Source organism: Symphalangus syndactylus, chromosome 18 (genome assembly GCF_028878055.3).
Source record: "Symphalangus syndactylus isolate Jambi chromosome 18, NHGRI_mSymSyn1-v2.1_pri, whole genome shotgun sequence".
NCBI lineage: Eukaryota > Metazoa > Chordata > Mammalia > Primates > Hylobatidae > Symphalangus > Symphalangus syndactylus.
Window position 1 is genome coordinate 74708837 of NC_072440.2, and position 18319 is coordinate 74727155.

General features: G+C 47.8%; 1 protein-coding gene across 1 annotated transcript in view; it reads right to left on the minus strand.

The window, feature by feature from the left end:
• BMERB1 (bMERB domain containing 1) overlaps positions 1-18319 on the minus strand; it is a 148759-nt gene that overhangs the window by 23325 nt on the left and 107115 nt on the right. The gene's annotated exons all lie outside the window — the stretch shown is intronic.

Genomic DNA, 18319 nt, shown 5'->3' on the forward strand with positions numbered 1-18319 from the left:
TTTCAGGAATTTTGCAAATAAACCAGTTACAGACGCTTTAAAATTATCCAATTTAAATTGTCCTATTTAGAATTACTTATTTAGGCCGAGGCGGGCGGATCACGAGGTCAGGGGATCGAGACCATCCTGGCTAACACGGTGAAACCCCGTCTCTATTAAAAATACAAAAAATTAGCCGGGCGAGGTGGCGGGTGCCTGTAGTCCCAGCTACTCGGAGAGGCTGAGGCAGGAGAATGGCGTGAACCCCGGGGGGCGGAGCCTGCAGTGAGCCGAGATTGCGCTACTGCACTCCAGCCTGGGCAACAGAGCGAGACTCCGTCTCAAAAAAAAAAAAAAAAAATTAGCCGGGCGTGGTGGCGGGCGCCTGTAGTCCCAGCTACTCGGGAGGCTGAGGCAGGAAAATGGCGTAAACCCGGGAGGCGGAGGTTGCAGTAAGCCGAGATCGCGCCACTGCACTCCAGTCTGGGTGACAGAGCGAGACTCCGCCTCAAAAAAAAAAAAAAAAAAATCTGTTTCTTTCTTTTTTTTTTTTTTTTTTTTTTTTGAGACGGAGTCTCGCTCTGTCACCCAGGCTGGAGTGCAGTGGCGCAATCTCGGCTCACTGCAATCTCTGCCTCCCGGGTTCACGCCATTTTCCTGCCTCAGCCTCCCGAGTAGCTGGGACTACAGGCGCCCGCCACCACGCCCGGCTAATTTTTTGTATTTTTAGTAGAGACAGGGTTTCACTCTGGTCTCGATCTCCTGACCTCGTGATCCACCCGCCTCGGCCTCCCAAAGTGCTGGGATTACAAGTGTGAGCCACCGCGCCCCGCCAAAAATCTGTTTCTTCATAATAGAGTTACACCATGTTGCCCAAGCTGGTTGCCAAGTCCTTGGCTCAAGCAATCCACCCACTTCAGCCCCCAAAGTGCTGGGATTACAGGTGTGAGCCACCGCGCCCGGCCTCAGGTATTTCTTTATAGAAATGGGAGAACAGACTAATTTCAACATAAGATTTGGAGGAGACAGACATACAAACCACAGCAGGGCCCCTTGCCTTTTGCCACTCAAGAACAACTCATGCTGTCCATTCTAATGCCAGCATCCCAGTTTCAGGACAAGAGGCAGGAATGCCTTGCTTCAGCCTGCATCTCTTGTTGCCAGAGGCACGCCAAGCATTTTTCAAGCCCTGCCCTGGAATGTCCTAGCAGGTGACAGCTGCCTCGAATGAGCGTGGACTTGCCGGGAGGGCACAGACTGTTCCCGTGGGTTTCTATCAGCGATCGTTCAACCGGAGAGACTCCAGATGCTTTTGCAGAGATCAGGCTACATCAGGGCAATCTTGGTCCCCCGGAACATTTGGCAATGCCTGGAGACATATTTGGTTATTATAATTGTGTGTGTGTTGGGCAGGGGTGTGGTATCTAGTGGGTAGAGACCAGGGACACTGCTAAACATCCTACTGTGCACAGAACAGCTCCCACAACAGACAGTGAGCCAGCCACCATGTCAATCACACTGAAGTTGAGGAATCTTGGCTTCTAACCACAGAATTATCAAATTATTGATAATTTTTGAGAGGTAAGAGAGGAGAAGATGGAGAAAGGACAAAAGGAGAGACAGGTAGTGATTAGGAGGCAGAGTTTTGGCACCAAACAACTCTGGCTCAAAGGGCCATGGTACAGTGACTTCCTTTTCTGTCTCACCTAACTCATTTTTAATTATTTGTTTATTTATTTTTTTTTTTTTGAAAAAGAGTTTTGCTCTTGTTGCCCAGGCTGGAGTGCAATGGTGAGATCTTGGCTCATTGCAACCTCTGCCTCCTGGGTTCAAGTGATTCTCCTACCTAAGCCTTCCAAGTAACTGAAATTACAGGCATGCACCACCAGGCCCAGCTAATTTTTTTTTTTTGGACTAGATTTCACCATGTTGATCAGGCTGGTCTCGAACTCCTGACCTCAGGCGATCCACCTGCCTTAGCCTCCCAAAGCGCTGGGATGATAGGCGTGAGCCACCACACCTGGCCGTCATGTTTTAAATAGGAATGATGGCAGTACTATTTGGTGGGATTATTATGCACGTCAAGCATTGAGCACAGTGCCTGGGACCTACACAGTCAAATGCCCAGTAAATGCTATCTACTATTATTATGTTTTTTAGAGACAGGGTCTGGCTCTATCACCCAGGCTGGAGTTCAGCAGTGCAATCATAGCTCACTGCAGCTTCGAACTCCAGGGGTAAAAGGATTTGCCTGCCTCATCCTTCCAAGTAGCTAGGACTTTAGGCATATGCCCCTACACTCAGCTAATTTTAAAATTTTTTGTAGAGACAGAATCTTGCTATATTGGCCAAGATGGTCTAGAACTCCTAGCCTCAAGCGATCCTGCCATCTCAGCCTCCCAAAGCACTGGGATTATAGGCATGAGCCACCACCATTGGCCTTTACTGTTATTATCATTAGCTGTGAGAAAGAAGCAGAGAATGGCTGGGCAAGGTGGCTCACGGCTGTAATCCCAGCACTTTGGGAGGCCGAGGTGGAAGGATCACTTGAAGTCAGGAGTTCAAGACCAGCCTGGTCAACATAGTGAGAGACGCTTTCTCTACTAAAAATATAAAAATTAGCCAGTGTGGTGGCACATGCCTGTAATCGCCAGTTCTCAGGAGGCTGAAGCAGGAGAATCGCTTGAACCCGGGAGGCAGAGGTTGCAGTGAGTCAAGATCATGCCACTGCACTCCAGAGAAGCCCTTAAGATAAAGTCCGCTTGGGCAGGCTTCTGGGAAGGATAATTAGGGCCTTCGGTTCTCTCTTGTCCTGGTCCTAATCTCCTACGGCCACTCACATGAGGATGGTGAAACCGAACGCTAACCTGATTAAGCCCACCAAACTTAACTTGCCTTGCTTGATTTTAACCACTTACTTCTAGCTGGTCTTAAAACTTACATAGCTAAAAGTCAAGCAGCCAAATGATATATACCTAACCCCCCCACTGGCTTCCTTACATATGTCACTACATGTCACTATGGTACATATATGTCATATGTCACATATATGTCACTAAGACACATATGTGACTATGGTAATGGTTGCTTAAAGTTGTTTTTCAGGACTATGGGGGCAGCTCTTGTCCAGTTCAAACCCGTTGAAATCAATGACCCTTCAACTGAACCTGTGCAAATGCTGGAGAAGTGACCTTTTGACGTCAAAGGGCCCAAAACTCCCTGAGATCATGCTAATGCTGCCATTTTCTAAACATGCATCCTATGAAGATCCAGGAAGCTTGGCTATGTATGTATGGATTGCCAATGACCTCATTTTCCCTACCTCCAGTCACCTTTCCCCACACTTTAGACCACCCTGCTCCTTTATTTCATAAAGATCTCTAAATTCCATATTCAGGGAGGCAAGTATGAGACCTTTTCTCCTGCCTCCTTGCTTGGCTGCACTGGTGTGAATAAATTCTTTTCTTTTGCAAAATCCATCATAACAGCGATTGGCTTACTACGCATGGGCAGAACGAGACAGGTTTGCTATCTAGGGCAGAGGGGAGGAGAGGAAACAGCCAGACCCTTGATAGCATCCTGGGGCCACCCCACTGACCCTTGGGCCACCTGCATCTGCACTGCTTGTCAAGTCAATTTTTTTTTTTTTGAGACAGAGTCTAGCTCTGTTGCCCAGGCTGGAGTGCAGTGGCATGATCTCGGCTCACTGCAACTTCTGCCTCACGGGTTCAAGCAGTTCTCTGCCTCAGCCTCCCGAGTAGCTGGGATTACAGGCATCCGCCACCATGCCTGGCTAATTTTTGTATTTTTAGGAGAGATGGGGTTTCACCATCTTGGTCAGGCTGGTCTTGAACTCCTGGCCTTGTGATCCACCTGCCTTGGCCTCCCAGAGTGCTGTGATTACAGGTGTGAGCCACTGTACCCAGCCTCAATAAATATTAAATGTCCTTATGACTTAAGTAGTGTGAACAACTGACTTGGTTTGCCTGGGGTTGTCCCAGTTTCTGCACTGCAATTTCCAGATCCTTGGAAACCTCTCAGTCCCAGGCAAACAGAGACAGCTGGCCACCCAAGATTTAAGACGCTAGTCATCGGATGCTCTGTTACTTGCAGCAGAAGACATTTTCACAGATACATGTGTGTGGATAGGTGCATTTTTAATGCATGTTGGATCAAGACATACACCTACAGCTGTTCCGCTCATTGTAAGCATGACATCATGATGATTTTCCAATGCCATTAAATCATATTGTTCAAAAGACATGTGAATAATTCATGCAAAGTGCTTTAAAAGCATAGCTGGAACTTCGAATAAGCCATGCTTTAGAAGCATGGCTGGAACTCTGAATAAGCCACATTAGTCCAGGTCTCTGTACCATTAGGGCTGAACCTGGAAATCGAACTCTGCTGCTGCTGGCTCATTCCAGAGACAGATGTTATCTTCAAGAACCTGATTCACGTTCGGAAGGAAAAGAAAGCCAACCCGTGTCATTCAGCATCTTGGCCTTTCACGCTGGGACGATAGGGGAAAGTGGGTCATTTTTATCAGCGTTGGGTGGGGAGAGGTGATCAGACCCTGCTGGAATAATAGAGCTGCTGCTTTACAAAATGTTTGTGAAAACGACATGAAACGGAGGCATCAGCAGCTTGAGTTGCAGCCTAATGGAAACCCAGCAGAGACCACGACAAAGGCAGAGGCAGGTTTTCAGAGGCAAGGATTGACTTTTAAAAATAGTCTTTACTGTCTCCTTTTAAAAATAAGTTACGGAGGCTGCGGGCATCTTAAGACAGGTGAGAAAAGAAGTCATGCCTGTAATCCCAGCACTTTGGGAGGCTGAGGAGGGCAGATCACGAGGTCAAGAAATCGAGACCAGCCTGGCCAACATGGTGAAACCCCGTCGCTACTAAAAGTACAAAAATCAGCTGGGCGTGGTGGCACGTGCTTGTAGTCCTAGCTACTCAGGAGGCTGAGGCAGGAGAATCACTTGAACCCAGGAGGCAGAGGTTGCAGTGAGCCGAGATTGCACCACTGCACTCCAGCCTGGCAACAGAGCGAGACTCCGTCTCAAAAAATAAATAAATAAATAAAAATAAATAAAACGAGGATTTTGATGAGCCCTCGAGCCCCATTCTGCGAGCGCAGAGAGGATACAACCCGCTTTAGACCCAGCCAGATCTCAATGTAGATCTCAGTACCCCCATTGACTGGCTATGAGCTACTTTGCTGTTCTCAGCCTCAGTGCTGTCCCTGTTGAAAAGGGATTATACTTTTGTCTTGGGGTTGTATAAGAATGAAACAGGCTTGTGTGTGTGGTGCAGGCAGCCCACGGTTTTGCACAGGCAGCGTGGGTGTGTAGGAACAGCCACTTCCATCCACCCCTCCACCCTAGGTAAGAAGTCAGCTCACAGAGACTCTCCTGGACTATCTCAGCCAACGTTTCTGTGCAAAATGTGTATCTCACCATCACATGCTATTTCTTTCTTTTTGTTTTTTTTTTTTGAGATGGAGTTTCGCTCTTGTCTTCCAGGCTGGAGTGCAATGGCGGGATCTCGGCTCACTGCAACCTCCGCCTCCCAGGTTCAAGCGATTCTCCTGCCTCAGCCTCCCAAGTAGCTGAGATAACAGGCGCGTGCCACCATGCCCAGCAAATTTTTGTATTTTAGTAGAGACGGGATTTCACTGTGTTGGGCAGGCTGGTCTCGAACTCCTGACCTCAGGTGATCCACCCGCCTCAGCTTCCCAAAGTGCTGGGATTACAGGCATGAGCCACCGCGCCTGGCCAGCACGTGCTGTTACAATTTCCTCAAATCAAATGGTTCCAAGATGATAAACATGTGCATTGGTTCAACTTTCGTGGGATTCATGAGCTTAAACGCTCTCCCTGGGTAAGGATAAGTGTTAATAAGTCTCCAGGGAGCCTCTGGCCTCAGCCATTTCTCAGCATCTTGCTGGGGACCAAGGGACCAGAGAGGTGCCTGCCAGTGTACATAGGAAGGGAATGCCCTCATGTTGTACCCTGGAAGGCCAGTATGTCTGTTTTCTCTCTGTGGCCATTTTAATGGTCTGTGGACTAACATCCACCTATCACACTGGCCTTTCCTTTGATTGCAGTCAGACACTCGTTCCCAAACAAATGTCACCTTCTTCAAGACAGTTGTTCCCACTCTGTTCCCAAAAAAATGTCCACTTCCTCAAGCGCAGTTTATTCTTCTCTCTTCCAAGGGCTTTCTAGACTGCCTTAGTTTTGATTTTTCTTACAATAACAACTACTAATACTGCTCTTTTCTGTATGTACGATATAAAAAAATTATGGCCTGGCACAGTGGCTCATGCCTGTAATCCCAGTACTTTCAGGCTGAGATGGGAGGATCGATAGAGTCCAGGAGTTCGAGATTAGCCTAGGCAACATAGCGAGACTCTGTCTCTACACAATAAAAAAATTAGCTGTGCCTGGTGGCATGTGCCTGTGGTTCCAGCTACCAGAGAGGCTGAGGTAGGAGGATCACTTGAGCCCAGGATGTTGAGCTCCTGGGTGAGCCATGATCACGCCACTGTACTCCAACCTGGGAGGCAAGGATTGATTTTTTAAAATAGTCAATTTTCTTCATGTGGGTGACCAGCTGTCTGCCTTGACAGAGTGAGACCCTGTCTCAAATTAAACAAACGCCAGTATTGCTTAGTTACTTTTGTTTTAGACCTAAAAGAATACTTGCTCCTGGCCAGGCGCGGTGGCTCAAGCCTGTAATCCCAGCACTTTGGGAGGCTGAGGTGGGTGGATCACAAGGTCAGGAGATCGAGACCATCCTGGCTAACACAGTGAAACCCCGTCTCTACTAAAAATACAAAAAATCAGCCGGGCGTGGTGGCGGGCGCCTGTAGTCCCAGCTACTCGGGAGGCTGAGGCAGGAGAATGGCGTGAACCCAGGAGGCGGAGCTTGCAGTGAGCCGAGATTGCGCCACTGCACTCCAGCCTGGGCCTGGGCGACAGAGTGAGACTCCGTCTCAAAAAAAAAAAAAAAAAAAAAAAAAAGAAATTCAAAGTTCAGCATCTGTAAATAACACGCTATTGGAACAAAGTCATGTCCATTCATTTCGGCATTGTCTGTGGCTGCTTTTCACGACAGTGGCAGAGGTGAGTCATCATGACAGAGACTGTACACTCTGTAGAGCCTAAGATACTTAGTACTTGGCCCTTTACAGAAATATTTTGCTGACCTTTGGTCTTCAGAAAGAACCTTGGTAAGTATTCAGAGACTAAAGAAGTTTCTTTTCTTTTCTTTTTCTTTTTTTGAGACAAGGTCTCTCTCTTTCTTGCCTAAGCTGGATGGAGTACAGGAGTGTAATCATAGCTCACTGCAGCCTTGACCTCCTGGGCTCAAGCAATCCTCCTGCCTCAGCCTCCCAAGTAGTTGGGACTACAGGCGCATGCCACCACGCCTGGGTAATTTTTAAAAAATGTTTTGGGCCAGGCACGGTGGCTTATGCCTGTAATCACAGCACTTTGGGAGGCCGAGGCAGGTGGATCAATTGAGGTCACGAGTTCGAGACCAGCCTGGCCAACATAGTGAAACTCCATCTCTACTAAAAATACAAAAATTAGCAGGGCATGGTGGTGTATGCCTGTGATCCCGGTTACTCAGGAAGCTGAGGCAGGAGAATTGCTTGAACCTGGGAGATGGTTTCAGTGAGCTGAGATTGTGCCACTGAACTCCAGCCTGGGCAACAGAGTGAGACTCCATCTCAAAAAAAAATGTCTGGTAGAGATGAGGGTCTCACTATGTTGCTCAGGCTGGTCTCAAACTCCTGGGCTGAAGCCATTCTCCTGCCTTGGCCTCCCAAAGTACTGAGATAACAGGGGTGAGCCACTGTGCCTAGCTCTAAAGAAATTTCTGCAGCTAGAAGAGCTCTCACCTTACATGAATGAAGAAATCAATGCCCAGAGAGGTGAATGCTGTTCACTGATTCACTGACTCATCCAGAAAACAGTTCTTGAGCGCCTACTATGTGTCAGCCCTCCTGATCTATTTTCACTTTCGAGAGACACTGAGACATAGGCCAGCTACCAAGGCCATGTGGTGAGACAGCAGGGCTCTTCCCACCCCACTGCTTCGACTGAGAGACCAGAGCTTGTTTTCTTCTCTGGGCTCTGGCAGGGAACTGGGCTGTGCCCACTGCATGTAAGGTTGGCCAACAGATTTCCCGCACATGCTCATTGAGACTACCTGGCAGTTTCTGGGACCGCACTTAGCCCTCTGCACATCCTTCGCTCCTTTGAAGGAGACAGTAAGTGTTGTGAGTTCATTTCCTCTTCTTCTTCTTCTTCTTCTTTTTTTTTTTTTTTTTTTTTTTTTTTTGAGATGGAGTCTCGCTCTGTCGCCCAGGCTGGAGTGCAGTGGTGTAATCTCAGCTCACTGCAACCTCTGCCTCCCAGGTTCAAGCAATCCTCGTGCCTCAGCCTCCTGAGTAGCTAGGATTACAGGGGCACACCACCATATCCGGCTAATTTTTGTATTTTCAGTAGAGACGGGGTTTCACCACGTTGACCAGGCTGGTCTTGAACTCCTGACCTCAAGTGATCCAACCACCTCGGCTTCCCAAAGTGCTGGGATTACAGGAGTGAGCCACCGTGCCCATTTGTTGTTTTCTACTTTTTTCCCCCCCCAGACTTTTACCAGTGCCTAGAATGAGACACATAGTCCTTCTCTTGGAGGGCCCAGCGAGTTGTGAAGTGGATAGAAGACTGGCCCTTGGTGTCCCTAACCCTACCCCTAAGGCCTTTGGCTAAGCTGGCCCAGAATAATTAAAGATGTGAACAGAGATTAAGCTCCAGGTGGGCAGAGCAGCTCCTGCCTGTTATCCCAGCACTACAGGAGGCCGAGGCAGGAGGATCGCTTGAGTGCAGGGGTTCAGGACAGCTGCTGGTTTTAAATGCGGCACTTCCTCACTCCTTTTCTCTTGTGCTGTCTCTCTCCTGCTGCCATGTAAGACGTGCTTGCTTTCCCTTCACCTTCTGCCATGACTGTAAGTTTCCTGAGGCCTCCCCAGCCATGCAGAACTGTGAGTCAATTAAACTTCTTTCCTTTATAAATGACCCAGTCTCGGGTAGTATCTTTACAGCAGTGCCAGAACAGACTGGTACACAGCCCATGTGCATCCCCGTGTAAAGCCTGGCCTCAAGGAGTTCTCTTGAACTCCTGCACTCAAGCCTTTGCCCAACTCCTCCCCTAGCTCAGAAATCTTTGTCTCAAACTAATTGCTCTGCAGCTTCACTAATCCCCTCTCCTTCTGGAATCTTCCTGATGCCCTCAGCTACATCAGGCCCTCTTCCTTCCTGCAGCCATAGCCCCCTTGTTATCCCACTGACATCTAGGCATTCCAGAACCATCTAGGCATTTCTTTGTGTTTCTGCCTCAACAGACTGCACCTCCTTTAAGGGACTTTGCCTTTTTCCTTCATGGTTCTAGCACACCACCCCGTGCCTGACACATCGCAGTAAATACACAAGGAAGGAAGGAAGGCTGGCAGGCATGGAGGGTACACACAGTCCTGCATTTTGTTGAAACAAGGCCTAAAGACTGCAGGTGCAGGTGGAAAAATTTCAAGTCTCATGATAGACACCACGAGGGCAATTGCATCTATCAAAGGCGGTGAGTCAGCCCTGGAGAAATCCAATTAAACATCCGTCATTCGAGTGATACTGCTTTGCCTTCTGCTATCAATACTGTTTCTATTCTGAGCTGGCTCAGCATCTGAGCTCTCTTGTGCCTTCCATTCTCAGTCACCTGCTGCGAGTTCCTGCCACTGTGCGGCGTCCTCTCTCCCAAATCCACCCTCTCCACTCCCAAGTCCATCCCTCCTCTCAAGCTGATGCCAACAAAAGCTGATTTGTATCCAGCCCAATCTCACTGAATCCTCATCATCTGTAGGGTGTTATTCCTATTCTCCACTTCATAGAAGTCTCAGAGAGGTTAAGTAAATCGCCTAAGATCAGACAGCTTGCAAGATTTGAAAGAAGACAGTCTGACTCCAGAGCCCTGACAATTGCCACTACAACAGACTGCCTACGTATGTCACCCAGATATACCAGGCTGTCATTTTCTGTTCCCCTACCCCCTTACTTTATCCCGTTCTTGCAGTCAGGAGCCTTCTATAAATGCTTTCAGGCTGGGCGTGGTGGCTCATGCCTGTAATCCCAGCACTTTGGGAGGCTGAGGCAGGTGGATCACTTGAGCTCAGGAGTTTGAGATCAGCCTGGGCAACACGGTGAAACCCTGTCTCTACTTAAAAAAAAAAAAATTAGCCAGGCATGGTGGTGGGCACCTGTAGTCCCAGCAACTTGCTGGGCTGAGGTGGGAGGATCACTTGAACCTGGGAGGCAGAGCTTGCAGTAAGCTGAGATTGTGCCACTGCACTCTGGCCTGGGAGACAGAGTGAGACTCTGTCTCAAAAAAAAAAAAAAGCTTTCAACCCGTGGCAGTTCCAAGGGGTGGGCTTTCTCGGGGATGGCAGGGAATGGTTTTAGTCCCACCTCGTAATTTCCATTAGCCTTCAAACCACCTCAACATTTAAAAAGTGCTTTTGGGCCGGGCGTGGTGGCTCACACCTGTAATCCCAGCACTTTGGGAGGCCGAGGCGGGTGGATCACGAGGTCAGGAGATCGAGACCATCCTGGCTAACACGGTGAAACCCCGCCTCTGCTAAAAAAAAATACAAAAAATGGTGGTGGGTGCTTATAGTCCCAGCTACTCAGGAGGCTGAGGCAGGAGAATGTCGTGAACCCGGGAGGTGGAGCTTGCAGTGAGCCGAGATGGCACCACTGCACTCCAGCCTGGGTGACAGTGAGACTGCATCTCAAAAACAAAACAAAACAAAAAAAGGTGCTTTTGAAATGGGAAATATCAGGTAGGATAGAAGCAATAAGAGAAAATAAAATAAAGAAATGGGAAATAGACATTTCCCCCAATTTTGTACAAAGTATAAGAAAAAAACTTGATAGAAACTATGCGATTTTAATTTGTACAACACAAATCTCACTAAAAACCATGGACTTGCTACTGCGAAGGCAGCTCTAAGGTAAGTCCCCTGATTGTTTCATGTGACCAAGTGGCTGGCCCTAAACCCCTCCTGTTTAGGAATTTTTTTTTTTTTTTAGACAAAGTCTCGCTCTGTCGCCAGGCTGGAGTGCAGTTGCGTGATCTCAGTTCACTGCAACCTCCGCCTCCTGGGTTCAAGGAATTCTCCTGCCTCAGCCTCCTGAGTAGCTGGGACTACAGGCGCCCGCCACCACGCCCGGCTAATTCTTGTATTTTTAGTAGAGACAGGGTTTCACCATGTTGGCCAGGATGGACTCCATCTCTTGACCTAGTGATCTGCCTGCCTCTGCCTCCCAAAGTGCTGGGATTACAGGCGTGAGCCACTGCGCCCAGCCCTGTTTAAGAATTTTAAAGCTGTCACTCCATTTTTTTTTTTTTGAGATGGAGTCTTGCTCTGTTGCCCAGGCTGGAATTCAGTGGCGTGATCTTGATCTTGGCTCACTGCAACCTCCACCTCCTGGGTTCAAGCAATTCCTCTAGCTCAGCCTCCCGAGTAGCTGGGATTACAGGCACAAGCCACCATGCTCAGCTAATTTTTGTATTTTTAGTAGAGTTGGGGTTTTACCAGTTTGGCCAGGCTGGTCTCGAACTCCTGACCTCAGGTGATCTGCCCACCTCGGCCTCCCTAAGTGCTGGGATTACAGGCATAAGCCACCACATTCGGCCGCAGTCGTTCCTTTCAACTGAGCTTCTAATGACTGAAGGAAAAAAATCTTAGAAACATAATCTGCAGGCCCCGGGGAAGCCTCCCCTGCCCTCTTCCCACCCATTCCTGCTTAGCCCATGGATTGGGCCACTATGACCACAGTCTCAATTTAGCCCTGCTCCTGCCAAAGCACAGAGCACACTTCTCTGAAGCCATCACCCATCAACCATCACCACTCGCAATTCCCATTAGAGTCATTGCACCAGCAGAAGCAGATAAGCTTTTGATGACAAGTAAATTAATGTTTAAGTCAACTTCATGTTTATTCAGCATGCTAATGATTACTGGTCTCCTTTGTAGGGAAGCGAGACCCTGACGCTTGATGAACCACAAAGAAAACGCAAGTAATCTCTGTTGGATGCCCCAAAGTAGGGCAGGATAGGACGAGAATGAGTGATGTGCTGGGGAATGTTTAACTGGCTGGAAGCAGGGGAGGGAGGTAGAAGCCTTGCTGTGAATCATTTGCCAATTTCCACGGTGTAAATACTCCCACTACTGCAGATTTTGAGCTACCCACAGTTGAACAACTGGTTCTCCAGATTCCTAAAAATTTAACATCACTGGCTAGAATCAACAAGTGGGCAGATTTGGGGGTGCTTCTTCAACACTCTAAAATATTTATTCAACATTTACTTAGAAGAGAAGCTGAGTATTATTTGGGGAAAAGGTTACCTGTGGCAATGATGATGACAATGATTTTGGCTACCATTTACTTAGAATTCACCATGCACAGGGCGGGTGCAGTGGCTTACACCTGTAATTCTAGCACTTTAAAAGGCTGAGACCAGCAGATCACTTGAGATCAGGGGTTCAAGACCAGCCTGGCCAGACTGGTGAAACCCTGTCTCTACTAAAAATACAAAAATTAGCCAGGCGTGGTGGTGCACAGCTGTAATCCCAGCTACTCGGGAGGCTGAGGCAGGAGAATCACTTGAACTTGGGAGGCAGAAGTTGCAGTGAACCAAGATCACGCCACTGCGCTCCAGCCCGGGCAACAAACAGAATTTACCATGCGCCTTTTACACCCTAAGTGCTTTATACACTAAGAAGTGCTTCATAGGCACTAAATGCTTTACACAGATTATCTCAATCCTGATAACCACTGTTTGAGGTAGGCACTGCGTGGTCGTCTTTTTTATACAGGAAGATCCCACAGCTCAGAGAGGTTAAGTGGCTGCATCAGAATCACACAGCTAGTCAATGGTGGAGCTGGCACACTGACCTGTGGAGCCTGATTCGGATGCCCACATTATCTCAATGAAGAACATCTCCTTCATTGTGCGGCAGGTCAGGTCTCACTAACGCAGGCCTCCATGACAGCTATTTCAGCAGGGACTGTGTGGTTAAGTTAAATATTAAAAGCTGAAAGTGGCTGGGCACGCGGTGGCTCATGCCTGTAATCCCAGCACTTTGGGAGCCCAAGGCGGATGGATCACCTTGTTCAGGAGTTCAAGACCAGCCTGGCCAACATGGTGAAACCCCGTGTCACCTAAAAATACAAAAAAAATTAGCTGGGCATGGTGGCAGGCGCCTGTAATCCTAGCTACTTTGGGAGGCCGCGGCAGGAGTATCGCTTGAACCTGGGAGGCGGAGGTTGCAGTGAGCTGAGATCACGCCATTGCACTCCAGCCTGGGCGACAAGAGCAAAACTCCGTCTCTAAAAAAAAAAAAAAAAGAAGAAGAAGAAGAAGAAAAAACAAAGCTGAAAGAGCCGACTGGGCATGGTGGCTCATGCCTGTACAATCCCAGCACTTTAGAAGGCAGAGGCAGGTGAATCACCTGATGTCAGCAGTTTAAGACCAGCCTGGCCAACACAGTGAAACTATGTCTCTACAAAAAATACAAAAATTAGCTGGGCATGGTGGCGCATGCCTGTAATCCCAGCTACTCGGAAGCTGAGGCAGGAGAATCGCTTGAACCTGGGAGGCGGAGGTTGTAGTGAGCAGACATCGCACCACTGCACTCCAGCCTGGGTGACAGAGCGAGACTCTGTCTCAAAAAAAAAAAAAAAAGAAAAGAAAAGAAAAAGCTAAGAGAGTCAGTGCCCTTATACAAAGGCTGGAATGTAACAGAAACCCTCCAAGAGTTTTGCCCAGGCCTTTCCTGGGCCTTGAAGCATGACAAGATAACGAGGGAATTCTTAACAGGACATGTTTAGGATTAAACAAGTTTTATTGGGGGTGTGAAGAAACTCCCCAGGCCTCCACAAACAAGTTTATTGTGAGTGTGAAGGAAGTCCCCAAACCCCCATGATTTAGCAGGAGACAAGATAAGGGTAATCACCCCAGCACCTGGACCCATTTAGATTAAGTAAATTTACTGAGGCTCCAGAGGAAGGGCTTCAGGACTCAGACCTTAGTTAGACTAGAAGAAGCTCATCACTTAGGTGTTTAGGTGAATGCACACTTACACACAGACATATAGTTTAGAAGGTATGTAAGCTCTGGGAAACTTTGTAATTTTGAGTTGGTCTGGTGGTATTTTCCAGGCTTTCTCCCTATATCTGGTAACAGAAATAGAAACTCCCTCCTTTCCCAGTTTATTTGCATCTCATTATTGGGCCACTAGAATAAGCAGCCCAACCCTCAGTTTGATCCAGGAACAATTGTTCCAAGCAATTTAACTCTGATACCAGTTCAGCATAATGCTCGTGAAAAAAAATCAAAATCCTGCAGATAGCAGGACTCACTTTGCTTACAACGACGGGGTTTATGTGTATGTGTTTTTGTTTGTTGTTTGTTTGTTTGTGGCAGGGAAACAGGGTCTTGCTCTGTCATGCAGGCCGGAGTGCAGTTGCTTGATCACAGCTCACCACAGCCTCAATCTCCCAGGCTCAGGACATCCTCCTGCCTCAGCCTCCTGAGTGGCTGGAAATACAGGTGCTCCCTAGCATGCTTGGCTAATTTTTATATTTTTTATAGAGAGGGGGTTCCACCATGTTGCCCAGTCTGGTCTCAAACTCCTGGCCTCAAAGCGATCCTCCCATCTCAGCTTCCCAAATTGTTGGGATTACAGGCATCAGCCCCTGTGCCTGGCCCCCACCCTCTTCTTCGGCCACCATTCCTGGCCATGGAAGGCTGTTTAGAGACCACCTATTGTTATTTACACATGGTCTTGGGTGGGCTTGTGTCTCCCTCCTGTAATGGAAAAAAGTTGGAATTTTTGGCTGCTCAACCTCCAAACCCTAGTTTTAGGGAAAGCATTCACTGTGTCAGTCATTATTAGAGAAGTTCAACAAGGGAGAACCCCCACTTCCTCAGACTCAGCCAATCAGAAGCTTATGTCCAAGACTTTGATCACAGAGCAAATGACAGAGATAAAAGGATGGAGGGATTAGACTCGTGCTGTCCAGCAATGGCGGCTTCCTGGCCAGATTGGTCCTGTGGCCAGCCTCTGGGGCTTTCTTGATCCATACTCATTTCCAAGCCCGTCCTTCCGACTCCTGAGCCCCCATCCCCACTCACAACCTTCTACAATCCCATTTTTTGGTTGGGTCAGGCAGAGTTGATTTCTTTCGCCTGCGGCCAACAACCCTAACCAAAAGAAGGGTCAGAGCATTCCCACCAACCACACCAAGTCTTCTTTCTAAGGGAGGTCCGGATGGGGACAGTTTTCTCCATCATATATCACCTTAGTGAGTCTGTAGCATCTTCTATCGATTGGTACTGGGCTAGCTTGCACCTAATCAGCTGTGGGCAGATATCAGTAAGAGGGTGTTAGAAAGGACTTATTAGAAAATTTGGGGCCAGGCGTGGTGGCTCACACCTGTAATCCTAGCACTTTGGGAGGCCGAGGCAGGTGGATCACTTGAGGTCAGGAGTTTGAGACCAGCCTGGCCAACACGGTGAAACCCTGTCTCTACTAAAAATACAAAAATTAGTCAGGCATGGTGGCAGGTGCCTATAATCCCAGCTACTCGGGAGGCTGAGGCAGGAGAATCGCTTGAACCCGGGGGGCGGAGGTTGCAGTGAGCCGAGATTGCACCACTGTACTCCACCCTGGGCGACAGAGCGAGACTCCATCTCAAAAAGAAAGAAAAAGAAAAGAAAAGAAAATTTGTTCTGTGTTAGGTGCTTTGGGGGACAGTTTAAAGAAAGTCAGCATTTACTCTGGATTGGATGTTGTCAGGAAGTGGAGGTAGTTCTCTGATAGAATGTCTTCCTAATTCTTTCCTTTAAGGGGAGAAGAACAGAGTGAGACTGAAACTGTGATTGATGGAGAACTAGCAGTCACTCATATGAGCTAGGAAATGGGGCTGTTGGGTGATTTTTGTGGCTGGGACAATGTTCATGTCTTTATCGGCCTTAAGGAGTAGTGTTATTTTGTCTTGATCTATTACGGTATCAGGATAGCCTTGTCTGATGCCGGCAATCTGCAAAATTGTTTACGTTCAACAGGAGAACACTTTGGCCAAGCTGTGAGTGTCAAGCCAGCTCCTGGCTGCCAGGGGCAGCTTTTCTCTTTCTCACAGTGTAGGAAGTAATTTATATACTTCTTGTCTGCCCATAAGTAATTACGAAATCTGCAACTATAGGGACCAGTCCTACCCATTTTAGTCTTCCATGCGGGACCCACCATGATGCTTTGCATACTGAATGTGCTCTCGGAATGTGCCCAGTGAACTAAATTATGGGCACAGAGAACTCTCTGCGACTTGGCATTATTATGATCATGCTGAAGTATATTTTCAAAATTTAAAACGTGACTCGGCCGGGCGCGGTGGCTCACGCTTGTAATCCCAGCACTTTGGGAGGCCGAGGCAGGTGGATCACGAGGTCAGGAGATCGAGACCACGGTGAAACCCCATCTCTACTAAAAAAATACAAAAAAATTAGCTGGGCATGGTCGTGGGCGCCTGTAGTCCCAGCTACTCGGAGAGGCTGAGGCAGGAGAATGGCGTGAACCCGGGAGGCGGAGTTTGCAGTGAGCCGAGATTGCGCCACTGCACTCCAGCCTGGGTGACAGAGCGAGACTCTGTCTCAAAAAAAAAAAAAAAAAAAAAAAAAATTTGACTCATACAAATGTGGAATGAACACGTCAAAAAATTTATTTAACCCATTAATAAGGGAACCAGTAAAATGGTAAAGCTTGCTCCAAGGGCATTTAAAAAGTGGATTCATCGGCATCTTTAATAAGAATCTTAACATAAGATTGCTAAATTCGAGACAAATCTGGTTAACTGCTATAAGGGCAATAAAATCATAACCTTTAATGTCATCTTTTTTCTACTGGACAGAAATCTACAAGTTAACATGTAATTTCACTATATCAGTGCTCTAATCAAATAATAAATAACAAAGTCAGATACATGTACTCTCTCCAAGATAATTAATCATCCATGGGCAGGTCATTAAGCAATGCCTCAGTATGACATGGAAAAACATTCTTCATTTCCAATTTTTAGTTAATTTTTATTTAAGAATCATAACAAAAGACTCTTTTATGGCTTCTTAGGAACATATTCAACTGAAATTTTTGTTTTAATTGTGTTTTAGAGACAGGGTCTTACTCTGTGGTCCAGGCTGGTGTGCAGTGGTGCAATCATAGCTCACTGCAGCCTTGACCTCTCAGGTTTAAGCAATCTTCCCATCTCAGCCTCCTAAGTAGCTGGGATTATGGGTACACACTACCATGCCCAGCTCATTTCAAAATTTTTTGTAGAGAGGAGTTCTTGTGATGTTGCCCAGGCTGGTCTCAAACTCCTGGGCTCAAGTAGTCCTCCTGCTTCAACCTCCCAAAGTGTTGGGATTATAGGATTGAGCCACTGTGCCCAGCCTGAAATTTTTCTAATGCCCACCTCACATCTGGCAATTCCCCAGGTATCAGCAGCAGCAGTAGCATCCTGCTGACACGGACAGGAGGCAGGAGGACAGGGTCCCAGGTGAGGGCTCCACCCTCAAGCCTGGACCTGCAGCCCTAAATGAGAACAGGCATTCCTGTTTTCACACCCAAATGTTGCCTTTTCCAAAACCGCTCTGGACCACCCTGCCCCCATCCTATGCCCTTAAGAACCCCAAACCCCAGGCTCTGCAATCAGAATAGCACCAGAGTGGTGTGGCAGAGAAGGAGAGAAGAGAAGAAGTGTCTGAACATCAGGAGGAGTTTGGCTGGGGACAGTCAGAGAGGAGATCAGCTGAGGATGGCCAAACTCTAGAGGAAGATTATCTTCCCACTCCATCCCCTTTCCAGCTCCCCTTCCACTGAGAGCCACTTCCACTAGTTAATAAAAAAAATTTGCATTCACCATCCTTCAAGTCCATGTGACCTGATTCTTCCTGGACACCAGACAAGAACCCAGGTACCAAGAGGGCAGGGTGTAAAAGGCTGTCACCCTGAATCTCCACTGAACTGGTTAACACTTAGTCATCTGCAGACAGCAACTGCTAAAAGAGTATTAATTGTAACACATCCCTAGACGCTGCCATGGGACCAGAGCCCAAAAGCACTCGCCCGAGCCCCAATCTGCTCACCTGCATGCTCCCCCTCCTGCAAGGGGTTTGATGCAATGACAGCCAAGTAAGCGAGCCACACCCCTGTCGC